Raw genomic sequence first — 15,987 nt, 5'->3', positions numbered from 1 at the left:
GATGACAAACTAGTTGAAGTTTTCAACGGGGAATATAATATGTAAAATTGTAAAGGAATTGTCTTCATTAGTTGCAAGGGCTCCCCCTGAAGATGTGCATATAAGTAATTTGCTTTTGGAATGCAAATGTACATGGCAGGTTGTACTCGTGGAGATCCTCTTCAACTTATGATGACAATTCATTATGCATGAGAAGGTATGTGAAGATAATGACATGCATAATGGAAAATGGACGTGTGCAAAATGATCTAAGTGCGGAATTTATCATCGCACATGTGGAATTTATCATCGCATCACAAAGTGGCAAATAACACAAAGTGGCAAATAAGTAGCAGACGACCATCGAGTTTAAGTGTTACAACTCAAAGAACCAAATGTATCAAATGAGATTTGTAAGCACGAAGCAAAATATAAAGCAACCGCCCATATGGACCCGCTTGAAGACTATCAAAATCATATGTGTCTCCCCCTTTTGTCAGTAAGGACCAAAAAGGTTTGAAGACATAGAGCATCTACTCGTTCCCATGAAGAGTAGGTGAAGCACCAGGGTCGTCGGTGGTGTTCGGCGGTGCAGAAGAACTTGGAGCAGTGTCGAAGCGTGCTGAAGGAGGTGGCGGTGAAGTAGCATCGTCTTCATCCTCGATCACTCTGGCATTCACAGTTGTAGCAGAGGAAGAGAACTCAGAGTCTTCAAGAGATGGAGTTCGTCGCAGCACTGCCCTTCGAGGAGGTGTGGAGTCAAAGTTGAAGCGTTCAGAGAAGCCATCCTCTTGAAGATCATCTTCAGAGCACATTAGCGTCAGCCCTTTCCAGGTGCGTCGAGAGGTTTCGTGTGCAACAAAGGCATTCTTGGTGGCAAGATTGCGAATGCGGTTAACATCCACCAAGAGGCTTTGCATTTGGCGCTTCAGCCAGTCATGATGCCTATCCTGTTTCTGATGAAGAGCCACAAGAAGCTATCGGTCATTGAGAACACGAGTGCGCTTCTTGGGTCATTGGGCAATTGTGCTATCGGTGGCTTCAGTGAGAGCAGGATGCGGTGCACGTGTAGTTCCAGCCAAAGGATACACACGAGTGACTGCTTCAACTCCTTCAATGTTCTGAGAAAAACTTTGATGCTCCGCATTCTGAAGACTTAGAGGTTCCTTGGCAGGCTCAGGATAAATGGCTTCAACAAACATATCCACATCAGGCAGAAAGATCCGATGATTGCGAGCAGATGGCTGATATGAGATAGCGGAGTGAAGTTTAATCAGCCGCATTATCCATGGAGCATAGAACTTCAAGCCAAAAAGATCAGAGCCTGATGCAGCAAGTTGGCGGATGAAGAAGTCCTGTGCATTGAAGCATTTGCCATGAAGAATATAGAAGACCAAAGTCTTCATGGCACCTTCCAGCTTGGCATGTGGAGAATGTCCTTTGATGGGCCAGAGAGTTCGCCTTATGATGTGATAAATTGTTCTTGGCAGATACTCAAGGTCTTCAACGAAGAACTCCTTGGGATATGCAGCATCTTGGGGCAATGGCTTCATCATACTGAGCATCTGACTCATGTTAGGTTCAGGCTTCTGAAAGATGCTCTCCACAGCTTCACTGTGAAGTTGACAGCCAGATTCGTAGAGATCGCCAGGAGTGGGTAGACCAGTGAGCTCAATGATATCAAAGGCTTTGGCTTCGTGATGAACATTTCCTGTCATCCACTCCAGGACCCAAGTCTTCGGATCTCTGTTGTACCCACGGATGTGAAGTGTGGCATAGAACTGGAGCAGCAACTCTTCATTCCAATGCTCTTGGTCGGTGACGAACGGCAGCAATCCAACCTCTTTGAAGCAATCCAGAGCTTCTTCCAGACAGGGCAGACCAGCTATTGCTTCAATGTCAAGACTCTTATGTGGGAAGATGCGACCTTGATTGTATAGAATGCAGGAGTAATAGCTTCGCTGCGGATAGCTCCAGAACCGATCAGATGATATTCTTTCCCTTGAGTAGGGGTTCCTGGAGCTATTGAAGAAAGTGTTGTCTACTTTGAAGCCATTGACATTGAAGGATCCAGGTGCTGATGCAGGACCTGGAAACCTGGGCAATCTGGGGATTGGCTTCTGTACCTGAGGCCTGTGCTCAACATGGTAGTCGAACTGAGGACCAGCAGCAGGCGCAGGAACAGAAGCAGTTGCATCATTGGCTTCACTAACTTCTGGTGCTTGGGTTGGTGAAGGCTCCACACTGGCTTCAGCCATGACAGTGGCATTGGCTTCATTGGTGTTGGTGGTGGCAGCCTCGAGATTCTCAACCTCCACTTGACGAGCTGGAGGGTCGGTCACAGTCACGTTCTCCTCGAGAACATCTTCTTGGTGGAAGGGGGGAGTAGCAGCTTTTGGGGTTTCTTCTTCATCGGCTGATGCAGCCGGAATATCTTCAGCAGCTTAGCTTCAGACTCAGAGACTGGAGGCCTTGGTCCTTTGCGAAGCCTGTGTAACACTGGCGACACCTGTGGAGTTGGAGTTGGCTGGGCCTCAAAGTCTTCTTCCTCTTGTGCGTGTGGGCGATCAGCCCATGATGCATCCTGAGCAATTGGCATCAGAGGACGACCAATGCTGATGAGTTCGCTGTGCGTTAGCACAGGTGATGATACCTGTTGGTGCTCGAGCTGAGGAAGAACTGCATCATCTTCAACATGGTCATGGTGACCAATGTCTTTAGCAGCGATGGGATCAGCTGCTGGAAGGTCTTCAGCTTCATGAGCCTCTGTGAAAGCAGGCTCATGGACAGTAAGTTGACGTTCTTGAGGTTCAGCGTCAGGGCGAACCATGGAGATGGGTTCAACAATCAAGGGCTCTGTGGTAGCAGCCCGTTCCTTCTTGGTCTTCCTTTTCTTCTTGGAGGGAGCAGTAGCAGAGGCTCCGGGATGTTTCCTCTTTCTGGCTTCAGCCTCAGCAGTCCTCGTCTTCTTCAATTCTGAAGCGGTTGACCTGGCCTTTGGCTTTGAGCCAGTCATGCTAGTTGGGAAGACAATGGGATCTGCTTCCTGCCTTGGTGCTTTGGGTTCGGCCACAGTGGGCTTCTTCTTCTGCTTAGCAGCCATCCTGGGATCAATGCCCGGACGCCCAAGGGCCTTGCGCTTCTCAGCCTCGTTGCAGCCTTGCACACACTTGTCAGCCAGGCTCTTCATGCGCTCCCGAGAACCCTGAGCTTCTGCGCGTTTCATGAGAAAGGCTTATTTGAGCTCGTGCAGCATAATCTTGAAGTTTTTCACCTCTTGCATGCTGAGCTTGGCCATATGCTTCTTGGACTGAGCTTTCTCAAAGTCAATCTTTTGCTTCAGTTTAACAATGCGCTGGGCGATAGCTAATTCTGAAGCAATGGCGGCATGGAAGGCGACACTGAGGCCAATGGGTAGTTGCAGATCTTCGAAGCTGATGTTGGGCGTGTCAAACCACTCATCAATGAAGTTGTGGATGATTGCCACGTCAAAGAGAGGGAGATCATTGAAGATTTCTGCTTCTTCTTTGCTCTTGATCAGTTTCTCAAGAGCGTCATCTGCAAGATCTTCATCACTGGACAGATCAATGGCATCGTTTCGCAGAATGGCAGTAGTAGTCAGTTCTTGGCCGGTGTGTGGCAGAGGAATCTTGACCTTCTGGGGCTTGTAGATGCGTGAAAAATCTTCAGACTGCACACTGCCTTCAGGAGGTGCAGTGGCCAATGGCTTCTCCCGTGAGATTTTTGGTGTAGAGGCAGGGTTTCAAGCTTTTGGCTGCTTCAGTTTCTTTGGCTTCAGCGCTGCAGGCGCTACATCTGATTCAGCGTCATCTGCAGGCTCATTCACGGCTGTCCCTTGAACCAAGATATGGGTGATGAGACCTTCAAGGTTGTAGAAAGGACCGATGACATTGGGTTCTGCATCTCGTGTGCCGTCAGCCCAGGGAGTAGAAGGACCAGGGTTGAAGTCTAGTCCCAATGACTTCTTGTTCTGCTTTGCTGAGTTCTGGGCAAACTGGAAGTTGCGCTTGAACAGATTGTCGTCATGACACCATAGTAGTGACGATGAGTGTGCATCTACAGGATGTGGCCCACGGACCATGTAGGGATAGAAGCCTTGTTCAATGGCTTCATCTCTGGTCCTGGGTTGAAGATTTTTTTAGATGATGTCTCCCCATGGTCGCTTGATGGAATTCTTTTCAGCATATTCCTTTGTCACAAATCTGTACTTGAACCACTGTTCTGCCCAATAGCGTCGAATCCATTGGATTCGTGTCTTGCGCTGATTGTAATCCTCTTCAGGATCTGCCTTGTACAGCTCTGAGAGGTCATCGGGCAGATCTCTTGATGTTTCTCCTCGACGCTTTCTGCCTCCCTTCCTTGCTGATTTCTCTGAAGCCATGAACTTTAAACTAGATGGCTTCAATACGTTCAAAGGCTTCGAAGGCTTTCGCTTGCTGGACAAACAGGAACTGGCTTCGGGAGAATTTATGTGATACTGTAAGAATTCTGCAAATGAATGTAGACTATGAGAACCAAGGGATTCTCCCACTGACATATACCTGTGACAGCATTAAGGTGCGAGGGAAGGGGAAGAGGTCATATGCTCAGAAGATTTTGAAGATAAATCAGTTTAGAAGACATTGACCTCATCGTGCGAAGACATTCACTCATAGATAAGGAGTTGGTTCCAGATTTGTACGAATCCACGGATCAGTACAAGTGAGGAATCTAACTACTTTGTGAAGCATAAGTGAATATACTAGGCATGTTATGAGATGCAGTATGAAAGAGATCCAACTTGTGTGAATAGAAACTGCTTGTGGTAGAAAGTGACAAAGCTATAGGATCAAAGGGGCCATAAAAAGGAAGTTTTTTTGCCACACGAAGAACTGCTAGACGGAGTGGAGGAGGAGGCCGAGCAATTCGATCTTCCGTGCCCTAACTTGGCGACGGAGGACACCTACGGCGACGGCGGGGAAGACGATATCCGCGATCGGCGTGAAGACGGCGTCGGAGAGGTTGCGGCAGCGAAGCGCTTCGTTGCCGGCGTCGTCGAGGGCTAGCGGTGGCGCTAGGGTTCGTGCGAGAGTGGAAGAAGAGATAATGACTGCTATGAGGCGTGTATTTATAGGTATAGGGGCGGCACTGCGTTATTACACAAGTGCCCCTGGCGATTCACATCTGAGGGACATGTGGCCGTCATGCATCTTATCGGGGGTTGTTCCACGTCCCACGCACGCCTGGATTGTCGGGTGGTCGTTCCCACTTCTCCGGGTTTCAGGTGAAGGAATGAGCATTGAAAATGAACTAAATGTTTGTCTCTGTATCTTCTGCTAACAAGGACACGCAGAGAAGACATTCGACAGTTTCAATAGAATGCATATGATTTGGAGAGATAGAGTTTGAGATAGAAAGCATAGAGAGGTTAGGGTCTGATCACATTCACTTAGTTCAGAAGATTCAACAAGAAGACATAGCTATAAGTGAACGATGTAGAGGACAGAACACTAGTATTTATATATATATATATATATATATATTCAACATAGTGAAGATAATCATGAAGACATGTTGAGATTGAAGCCAAACCAAATGTGAAGACATAGCAAATGTAACGCCATGAGTGAAACACTTCAAACAGTACATTTGGTGGTGGCGTTACCCACCGTATAGGAAGTATTAGACCCAGACACGGCGCACAATTATCATGGCGCTCCGAAGTCAAATTCCATATTAATGTATTCACACTTAGAATGTATGTCTTCATTGATTGAAGATATACTTTACTTCGTGTGTTGCACATCTAAGTCATCAATATGCATAAGTGTTAGGATGTGTGCCTGATCACAGGACATTTGAGGATTCCAAGATATTTAGCTCACACTGTAACTTGCAAAATCTCTTCTCATCCAAGGGCTTGGTGAAGATATCTGCCAATTGCTCTGCAGTGTTGACGTGTATGATATCAATGTCTTCCTTCACAACATGATCTCTGAGAAAGTGATGACGAATTTCAATGTGCTTTGTCTTCGAGTGCTGAACTGGGTTGTTGGCAATCTTGATGGCGCTTTCGTAGTCGCAGTAGAGTGGCACTTGCTTCAGATGAATGCCATAGTCCTTGAGTGTTTGCTTCATCCACAGAAGCTGAGCGCAGCAAGATCCAGCAGCAATGTATTCAGATTCAACAGTGGAGAGAGATACATAGTTCTGCTTCTTTGAAGACCAACATACAAGTGATCATCCCATAAAATGACATGTGCCTGATGTAGACTTGCGATCCACCTTGTGACCAGCATAATCAGCATCCGAGAATCCAACCAGATCAAACTCTGAGCCCTTTGGATACCATAATCCTAGAGTTGGGGTGTGAGCCAAATATCGAAGAATTCGCTTCACAGCTAAGTGATGCGACTCCTTTGGTGCCACTTGAAATCGAGCACACATGCAAACACTAAGCATAATATCTGGCCTAGATGCACATAGATAAAGTAAAGAACCAATCATGGAGCGGTATACCTTTTGATAGAACTCTTTACCATTGTCGTCGGGACCCAGATGATGTTTGGCTGGCATTGGCGTCGTGAAGCCTTTGCAGTCTTGCATACCGAACTTCTTCAGGCAATCTTTGAGATACTTCTCGTGAGATATGAAGATGCCATTGCGTTGCTGTCGTATTTGAAGACCGAGGAAGAACTTCAGCTCTCCCATCATGGACATCTGATATTGCTCTTGCATCATATATACAAAATCTTCACTGTACTTCTGATTGGTGCAGCCGAAGATAATGTCATCAACATATATTTGGCACACAAATAGTTCACCATCATATGTCTTTGTGAAGAGAGTGGGGTCGAGGGAACCAGGTATGAAGCCTTTGCTCTTCAGGAAGTATTTGAGTGTGTCATACCAAGCCCGAGGGGCTTGTTTGAGGCCATACAGTGCCTTGTTGAGCTTGTATACCATGTCAGGATGTTTTGGATCTTCAAAGCCAGGCGGTTGTGCAACATACACTTCTTCTTCAATCTTGCCATTGAGAAAAGCACTCTTCACATCCATTTGATATAGAAGTATGTTATGATGATTTGCATAGGCCAGCAGTATGTGTATGGCTTCAAGTCGAGCCACAGGAGCAAATGTTTCATCAAAGTCAATGCCTTCCACTTGAGTATATCCTTGAGCGACGAGACGAGCTTTGTTTCTGACAACTTGACCATGCTCATCTTTCTTGTTGCGGTATATCCATTTGGTGCTAATTATGTTGTGCTTCCGAGGATCAGGACGCTTAACCAGTTCCCATACATTATTCAGCTCAAACTGTTGAAGCTCTTCTTGCATAGCTTGAACCCATTCAGGTTCCATGAAGGCTTCTTCAACTTTCTTGGGTTCTGTTATTGAGATGAATGCGAAGTGCCCACAGAAATTTGCCAGCTGAGTCGCCCTTGAACGAGTGAGCGGACTAGGTGCATTGATGCTATCAATTATTCTCTCAATCTGCACTTCATTGGCAACACGAGGATGTACAGGGCGAAGATTTTGCTCTTGCTGATCATTGTCATTGTTAGTGGGATTTTCTTCAGGCTGAGCATTGTCTTCAGGTTGATCAGGTGCGGAGATGATAAGTTCCTCTTCAGGTTGAGCTTCAGAGGGTATGATTTCTCCAGTTCCCATTAGCTTGATTGATTCGTTGGATGGAACTTCATCTAGCACATTTGGCAGGTGCTCTCTTTGTGAACCGTTAGTCTCATCAAATCACACATCCACTGTTTCAACCACTTTATAATGAAAGAGATTGAAGACTCTGTAGGAGTATGAATCCTTTCCATATCCAAGCATAAAACCCTCATGTGCTTTTGGTGCAAATTTTGAAGTGTGATGTGGATCCTTGATCCAGCACCTGGCGCCAAATACTCTGAAGTAACTGACATTTGGCTTCTAGCCAGTAAGGAGCTCATAAGATGTCTTGTTCAGAAGCTTGTGAAGATAAACACGGTTGATTGTATGGCATGCAGTATCAATGGCTTCAGGCCAGAATTTTCTTGGAGTCTTGTATTCATCAAGCATCGTTCGGGCCATCTCAATGAGTGTTCTGTTCTTGCGTTCGACGACGCCATTCTGCTGTGGCGTGTACGGAGCTAAGAATTCATGTGTGATACCCAAAGTATCAAGATATGTATCAAGGCCAGTGTTCTTGAATTCAGTGCCATTGTCACTTCTTATGTGCTTTATCTTGGCGCCATAGTTGTTCATTGCTCGATTGGCGAAGCGTCTGAAGACATCCTGCACTTCAGTCTTGTAGAGGATTATATGAACCCAAGTATATCTAGAATAATCATCAACAATGACAAAGCCATAGAGACAAGCAGTAGTAGTAAGAGTTGATTAATGAGTAGGACCAAAAAGATCCATGTGGAGCAGTTCAAAGGGTCGAGTCGTTGTCATGATTGTCTTTGAGGGATGCTTGGCCCTCGTCATCTTTCCTGCTTCACAGGCACCGCATAAGTGATCTTTCTTGAACTTGACACCCTCGATGCCTATGACATGCTTCTTCTTTGCAAGGGTGTGGAGGTTCCTCATGCCAGCATGCCCTAGCCTCTGATGCCAGAGCCAGCATTCTGAAGCTTTTGCTAGAAGACATACGGCAAGCTGTGGTCCTGCTGAGAAATCTACCACGTACAAATCATCTTTCCGATACCCTTCAAACACTAGAGACTTGTCAGATTCCATTAGAACAAGGCAACGATATTTTCCAAAGATCACAATCATATTTAAATCACAAAGCATTGAGCCAGACATTAAGTTGAAACCAAGAGATTCAACAAGCATCACTTTATCCATGTGTTGATCCCTTGAGATTGCAACTCTACCTAGACCCAATACCTTGCTTTTACCAGTATTAGCAAATGTGATGTGACTCTTGTCAGATGGACGTAAAGTTGAGTCCATGAGAAGACTTCGCTTGCCAGTCATGTGATTAGTACACCCACTATCAATAATCCATTCTGAAGCAGCTGGTGTCATACCCTGCAGTGCAGTTAGGGGGATAGGCTTCACAAAGAGAATTGTGAAGCATAAACATTTGATGAGCAAGTGGATTATGAAAGCTTAGATCGAGGTTAGGACTGATAGGGCAAGTAGCAAGCGATTCAGGAACAAAATACATAATAAGACCATTTGGGCATTTGATCTTGCACCCTACAAGATGTTTAAGGTCCCCGGCAATAGCGTCAGACGATTTTGGTTTTCTGCTGGAGACCCTTCCCTGCAAAAGAGAGTTAAGCTTTCTTAGCCACCCAGATCTTCAAGGGTGGCTTAGAAGCAATAAGTCTAAGTGCAGCATCTGAGAACTTTGGCTTTGGAGCCCTAGCAAAAAGTCTTGCAGGAGGACAATAGTACTCATAAGAATAAGCAAAATAGTTCATGGTCTTATGAACATGGCGGTTTGATGAACCGCGCTCGTATTCATAGGCTGAGTATGGCTTCCCTGCAAAACATTTGCGTTAGTGCGACTCAGGTGAGTCCTCTGTCTGTATGAAGCCTTTGGACCGTATGAAGACTGTGGTCTGGGGTTTGTCTTCTTCACCTGTGGTGTCATGATGACATTCGCAGGAAGATTCGCCAAACACCTTTTAGACACCCAGATCTTCTTCATAAGCGGTCCATTCCTGTAGTTAGTACCAATATACCTGGCAAACACTTCACCATTCTGATTCTTAAATAGTTTATAGTTTGCATCAAAGGATTCATCAATGACAATGGGGTTAGCACAAGTGAAGCCAGATAGAGTGCATGGATCTGCTGAAGGTTCCTTTGTAGCAACCCATGTGGTTTTGGGGTACTGCTCAGGTTTCCAGTAAGAGCCATCAGCATTAATTTTCCTTTCGAACCCAACACCCTCTTTCCTAGGGTTTCGGTTCAGGATCTGCCTTTTGAGGACATCACATAGTGTCTGATGCCCTTTGAGACTTTTGTACATCCCTGTTTCAAGCAATGTCTTCAACCTAGCATTCTCATCAGCAATAGCAGTGGTATCCTCAGCAGAGGGGTTAGTTCCCACATCAACAGTTGAAGATATTGCAACAGTAGCAGTAGTAGAACATTCAGCAACAGAAGTAGCATTATCACGCTCAATGCATTTAAGACATGGTGGTTCAAATCCTTCCTGAGCTGAACTGATCTGTTCGGCGCGAAGCGACTCGTTTTCTTTTTGAAGATCTTCATGAGCCGCTCTCAATTTCTCAAGATCTTGCTTCCTTTGAAGATAATCATAGGAAAGCCTTTCATGAGCTGTTGAGAGCTTTTCATGACGACTTTCAAGTTCCTCATACTTAACGTGAAGATTTTTTATGTCTTCAATTAAGGACTGAGATCGAGTCATTTCAGCGTCTAACAGATCATCGCTTTTGTCTAACAGTTTTTGAATGTGTTCCATGGTTTTCTGTTGTTCAGTTGCAATTTTAGCGAGTGTTTTGTAGCTGGGTTTGGAACCATAGTCAGAGTCATCGTCACTAGATGTTTGATAGTGAGTAGTGCGTGTGTTTACCTTGGCACCGCGTGCCATGAAGCAGTAGGTAGGAGCGGAGTAGTCCTTGTCATTTGCATCGGTGTCGGTGATGGAGTCATTGTCTTCAGTGTTGAAGATGGACTTGGCAACGTATGCTGTAGCCAGACTCGCAAGGCTAGAATCGGACTCCTCCTCAGACTCCACCTCCGCCTCCTCAGAAGCGGACTCCTCCTCTGAATCCATTTCCTTGCGAACAAACGCACGTGCCTTGCCAGATGAGCTCTTCTTGTGTGATGAAGACTTTGAGGAGGACTTGGAAGAAGACTTTGAGTATTTCTTCTTCTTGTCATCAAAATCATAATCCTTGCTCTTCTTTTTCTTCTTGTTCTCAATGTCCCACTGCGGACACTCAGAGATGTAGTGGCCAGGTTTCTTGCACTTGTGGCATGTTTTCTTCTTGTAGTCATGAGCAGAAGCTTCATCATTCCTTGAGCTTGATCGTGAAGACTTTCTGAAGCCTTTCTTCTTGGTGAATTTTTGGAACTTCTTCACAAGCATAGCAAGCTCCTTTCCAATGTCTTCAGGATCATCAGAACTGCTGACAGATTCTTCTTCAGATGAGGAGACAGCTTTTGCCTTCAAGGCATGAGTTCGCCCATGGTTTGGACCGTAGATATCTCTTTTCTCAGAAAGCTGAAACTCGTGTGTGTTGAGCCTCTCAAGTATGTCAGACGGATCGAGTGTCTTGAAATCAGGACGTTCTTGAATCATCAGGGCTAGGGTGTCAAACGAACTGTCAAGTGATCTCAGGAGTGTCTTGACGACTTCATGCTTGGTGATCTCAGTAGCGCCGAGGGCTTGAAGCTCATTTGTGATGTCGGTGAGTCGATCAAACGTGAGCTGGACATTCTCATTGTCATTTCTCTTGAAGCGGTTGAAGAGGTTGCGAAGGACACTGATTCTCTGATCTCTCTGGGTTGAGATGCCTTCGTTGACCTTGGAAAGCCAGTCCCAGACTAGCTTAAATGTTTCCAAAGCACTCACGTGGCCATACTGTCCTTTGGTCAGAGACCACAGATGATATTCTTGGCTGTAGAGTCCAGTTGAACGAACTTCTTGACGTCAGCAGCAGTGACACCTTCTCCAGCCTTGGGAACACCGTTCTTGACGACATACCATAGGTCGACGTCAATGGCTTCAAGATGCATGCGCATCTTATTCTTCCAGTAGGGATATTCAGTTCCATCGAAGACGGGGCACGCAGCGGAGACTTTAATTATCCCTGCAGTCGACATAGCTAAAACTCCAGGTGGTTAAACCAAATCACACAGAACAAGGGAGTACCTTGCTCTGATACCAGTTGAAAGTGCGTTATATCGACTAGAGGGGGGGTGAATAGGCGATTTTTATGAAAGTCTTCAAAACGTAGAAGTTTCGAAGACAAACGATAGAAATAAACCTATTACCATGCAGCGGAAGGTAGACTACACTAGGCAAACCATAGTCAAGTATTTAATGCAGTGAAAGCACAATGACCTATAGCAGCTAGGTAGTATGGATCAGGTAGGAAGATATTATGAAGCCAATCAGAACAAGTAGTCACTCAGTGAAGACAAAAGATAATGCAATCATACAATGACTTCACAAGGACCATTAGTAAGTAAAGGGAAGGGAAGGATGAAACCAGTGACTCGTTGAAGACAATGATTTGTTAGACCAGTTCCAGTTGTTGTGACAACTGTACGTCTGGTTAGGGCGGCTAGATATTTAAACCTGAGGACACACAGTCCCGGACACCCAGTCCTGAACACGCAGCTCAGGACACCCTGTCCTCACCGTATTTCCCTTGATCAATATACTAATGGCGCACCGGGTAATAGTGCGCCATTATTAGTTTAAACTAGTAATGGCGCACTGTGAAACGATGCGCCATTAGTAGTTTTGCAAAAAAAAGAATAATTTTTTTTACAGTAATGGCGCACTGTCTGCTTGGTGCGCCATTACTACTTAGAACTAGTAATGGTGCACTACGACCTGATGCGCCATTAGTATGTATGGAAAAGTGGAAAAATAATAATTTAATACTAGTGGCGCACCCTGTTTCTGGTGCGCCATTAGTGTCTTCCACACTAATGGCGCATCACCAACCGGTGCGCCATTAGTATATAGTAGTGGCGCACTGCTTCCATGGTGCGCCATTAGTATCAATCCTATCTATAGCCCTTTTCCTAGTAGTGTGAGCTAAGGTCACACAGACCTCGCCCAATCACTCTGGTAAGTCTTCAAGGTAGACTCCCAAACCTTCACAGACTTCGTTCACCGGCGATCCACAATGACTCTTGGATGCTCAGAACGCGACGCCTAACCGGCTGGAGGATTCACAGTCCTCAAGTGTAATAAGTCTTCAGATCACATAGACAGGAAGACTTAAGTGATGCCTAACACTCTTTGTCTCTGGGTGGTTAGGGCTTTATCCTCGCAAGGAATTCTCTCTCAAAAGCTTCGAGGTGGGTTGCTCTCAAACTACAAAAGCCGTACTCTAACTCTGAGTAGCCAACCGTTTATGGTTGTAGGGGGTGGGCTATTTATAGCCACTAGGCAACCCAACCTGATTTGTCCGAAATGACCCTGGGTCACTAAGGAACTGACACATGTTCCAATGGTCAGATTTCAAACACACACGGCAACTTTACTTGGGCTACAAGCAAAGCTGACTTGTCCGACTCTGGACAAGATTCGCTCTCATAGTCTTCACTCGAAGACATAGGTTTTGGTTAAGCATCACTTCAGTCATTCTGACTGGTTCTCTTGGACCCCACCTAACAGTACGGTGGTTCCTATGACTCAACAAAGAAGAAAAAGAACTACGGAAGATCTAAGTCTTCGAGCTCCATAGGCTTCATGCGATGTCTTCTCTTGGCATAGTCTTCAATGTGAATATCTTCACATACCACCTTTGACTTGAATGTCTTCATATATTTTTAGGGGTCATCTCTGGTAGGAAAACCGAATCAATGAGGGACTTCTACCTGTGTTATCCTACAATTCTCACAAACACATTAGTCCCTCAACTAGGTTTGTCGTCAATACTCCAAAACCAACTAGGGGTGGCACTAGATGCACTTACAATAATCACCCAGTTATGTTGTGACGTTTGATAGCACACCCAGTTATGGGGTGGAACATGTATAAGTCATGAAGACAGCAATAGCAATAAACTAAACAATCATAGTGCTAAGCTAACGGATGGGTCTTGTCCATCACATCATTCTCTAATGATGTGATCCCGTTCATCAAATCTCAACATATGTCCATGCTAGGAAATTTAACCATCTTTTGATTAACGAGCTAGTCAAGGAGAGGCTTACTAGGGACACTCTGTTTGTCTATGTATCCACACATGTACTAAGTTTCCGGTTAATAAAATTCTAGCATGAATATAAACATTTATCATGATATAAGGAAATATAAACAACAACTTTATTATTGCCTCTAGGGTATATTTCCTTCAGTCTCCCACTTGCGCTAGAGTCAATAATGTAGTTTACATAGTAATGATTCTAACATCCATGGAGTCTTGGTGTTGATCATGTTTTGCTCGTGGGAGAGGCTTAGTCAGCGGGTCTGCAACATTCAGATCCGTGTGTATCTTGCAAATCTCTACGTCTCCCTCCTTGACTTGATCGCGGATGGAATTGAAGCGTCTCTTGATGTGCTTGGTTCTCTTGTGAAATCTGGATTCCTTTGCCAAGGCCATTCAACCAGTATTGTCACAAAAGATTTTCATTGGACCCGATGCACTATGTATTACACCTAGATTGGATATGAACTCCTTCATCCAGATTCCTTCATTTGCTACTTCCGAAGCAGCTATGTACTCCGCTTCACATGTAGATCCCGCCATCATGCTCTGCTTACAACTGCGCCAACTGACAGCTCCACCGTTCAATAAAAATACGTATCCGGTTTGTGACTTGAGTCATCTGGATCAGTGTCAAAGCTTGCATCGACGTGACCTTTTACGACGAGCTCTTTGTCACCTCCATAAACGAGAAACATATCCTTAGTCCTTTTCAGGTATTTCAGGATGTTCTTGACCATTGTCCAGTGATCCACTCCTGGATTACTTTGGTACCTCCCTACTAAACTAATAGCAAGGCACGCATCAGCTCTGGTACACAACATAACATACATGATAGAACCTATGGCTGACTGATATGTCTCCAACGTATCTACTTTTTCTCTTTTTCTCTTGTTTTGGACTCTAATTTGCATGATTTGAACGAAACTAACCCCGGACTGACGTTGTTTTCAGGAGAACTACCATGGTGTTGTTTTTGTGCGAAAATAGAAGTTCTCAGAATGGAATGAAACTTCATGAGGATTTTGTATATAATAAATGAGAATTTCTGGAGCCAAGACCTACTAGAGAGGCCCCCCTGGGTGGGCACAACCCACCAAGGCGCGCCCCCCTCTCTTGGCGCGCCCAGGTGGGTTGTACCCACCTGGTGGCCCCGCAGAGCTCAACCCTCACACTATAAATTCCTATTTTCAGAGAAAAAATCAGGGAGAAAGAATTATCACAATCCACGAGACGGGGCCGTCGCCAAGCCCTGTTCTTCCTCGGGAGGGCAGATCTGGAGGCCGTTTGGGGCTCCGAAGAGGGGGATCTTCGTTCTTTGTCATGACCAACCCTTCTCCATCGCCAATTCCATGATGCTACCCACCGGGAGTGAGTAATTCCTTCGTAGGCTCGCTGGTCGGTGAGGAGTTGGATGAGATTCATCATGTAATCGAGTTAGTTTTGTTAGGGCTTGATCCCTAGTATCCACTATGTTCTTAGATTGATGTTTCTATGACTTTGCCATGCTTAATGCTTGACACTTTGGGCCCGGGTGCCATGAACTCATATCTGAACCGTTTATGAATTCATCATTATATCCAGATTTAGATCCGATCTTGCAAGTTAGTCACCTAACACGTGTTATGATCCGGCAACCCCGGAGTGACAACAACTGGGCCCACTCCCGGTGATGACCATAGTTTGAGGAGTTCATGTATTCACTATGTGTTAATGCTTTGTTTCGATTCTCTGTTAAAAGGAGGCCTTAATATATCCCTTAGTTTCCAATATGGACCCCGCTGCCACGGGAGGGTAGAATAAAAGATGTTATGCAAGTTATTTTAATAAAGCGTGTATGACTATTTATGGAATACATGCCTACATTATATCGATGAACTGGAGCTAGTACTGAATAGCCCTAGGTTATAATTGTCACATGATGAATATCATCCAACAAGTCATCGATCCAATGCCAACGAACTTTTCCATATTGTTTTTGCTAAGTTACTACTGCTATCATCATTGTTACACTTGCTACAAAATTAATGATATCACTATTACTGTTACTATTGATGCTGTCACTACTATCAAAACTATCAAACTACTTTGCTACTGACCACTTTGCTGCAGATAATTAATCTCCAGGTGTGGTTGAACTAAA

The sequence above is a fragment of the Triticum urartu genome, chromosome 2A (genome assembly GCF_056163025.1).
Source record: "Triticum urartu cultivar PI428250 chromosome 2A, HENAU_Tu73, whole genome shotgun sequence".
NCBI classification, from domain to species: Eukaryota; Viridiplantae; Streptophyta; class Magnoliopsida; order Poales; family Poaceae; genus Triticum; species Triticum urartu.
The sequence above is the reverse complement of the archived record's forward strand: the minus strand, read 5'-3'. Positions refer to the sequence as shown.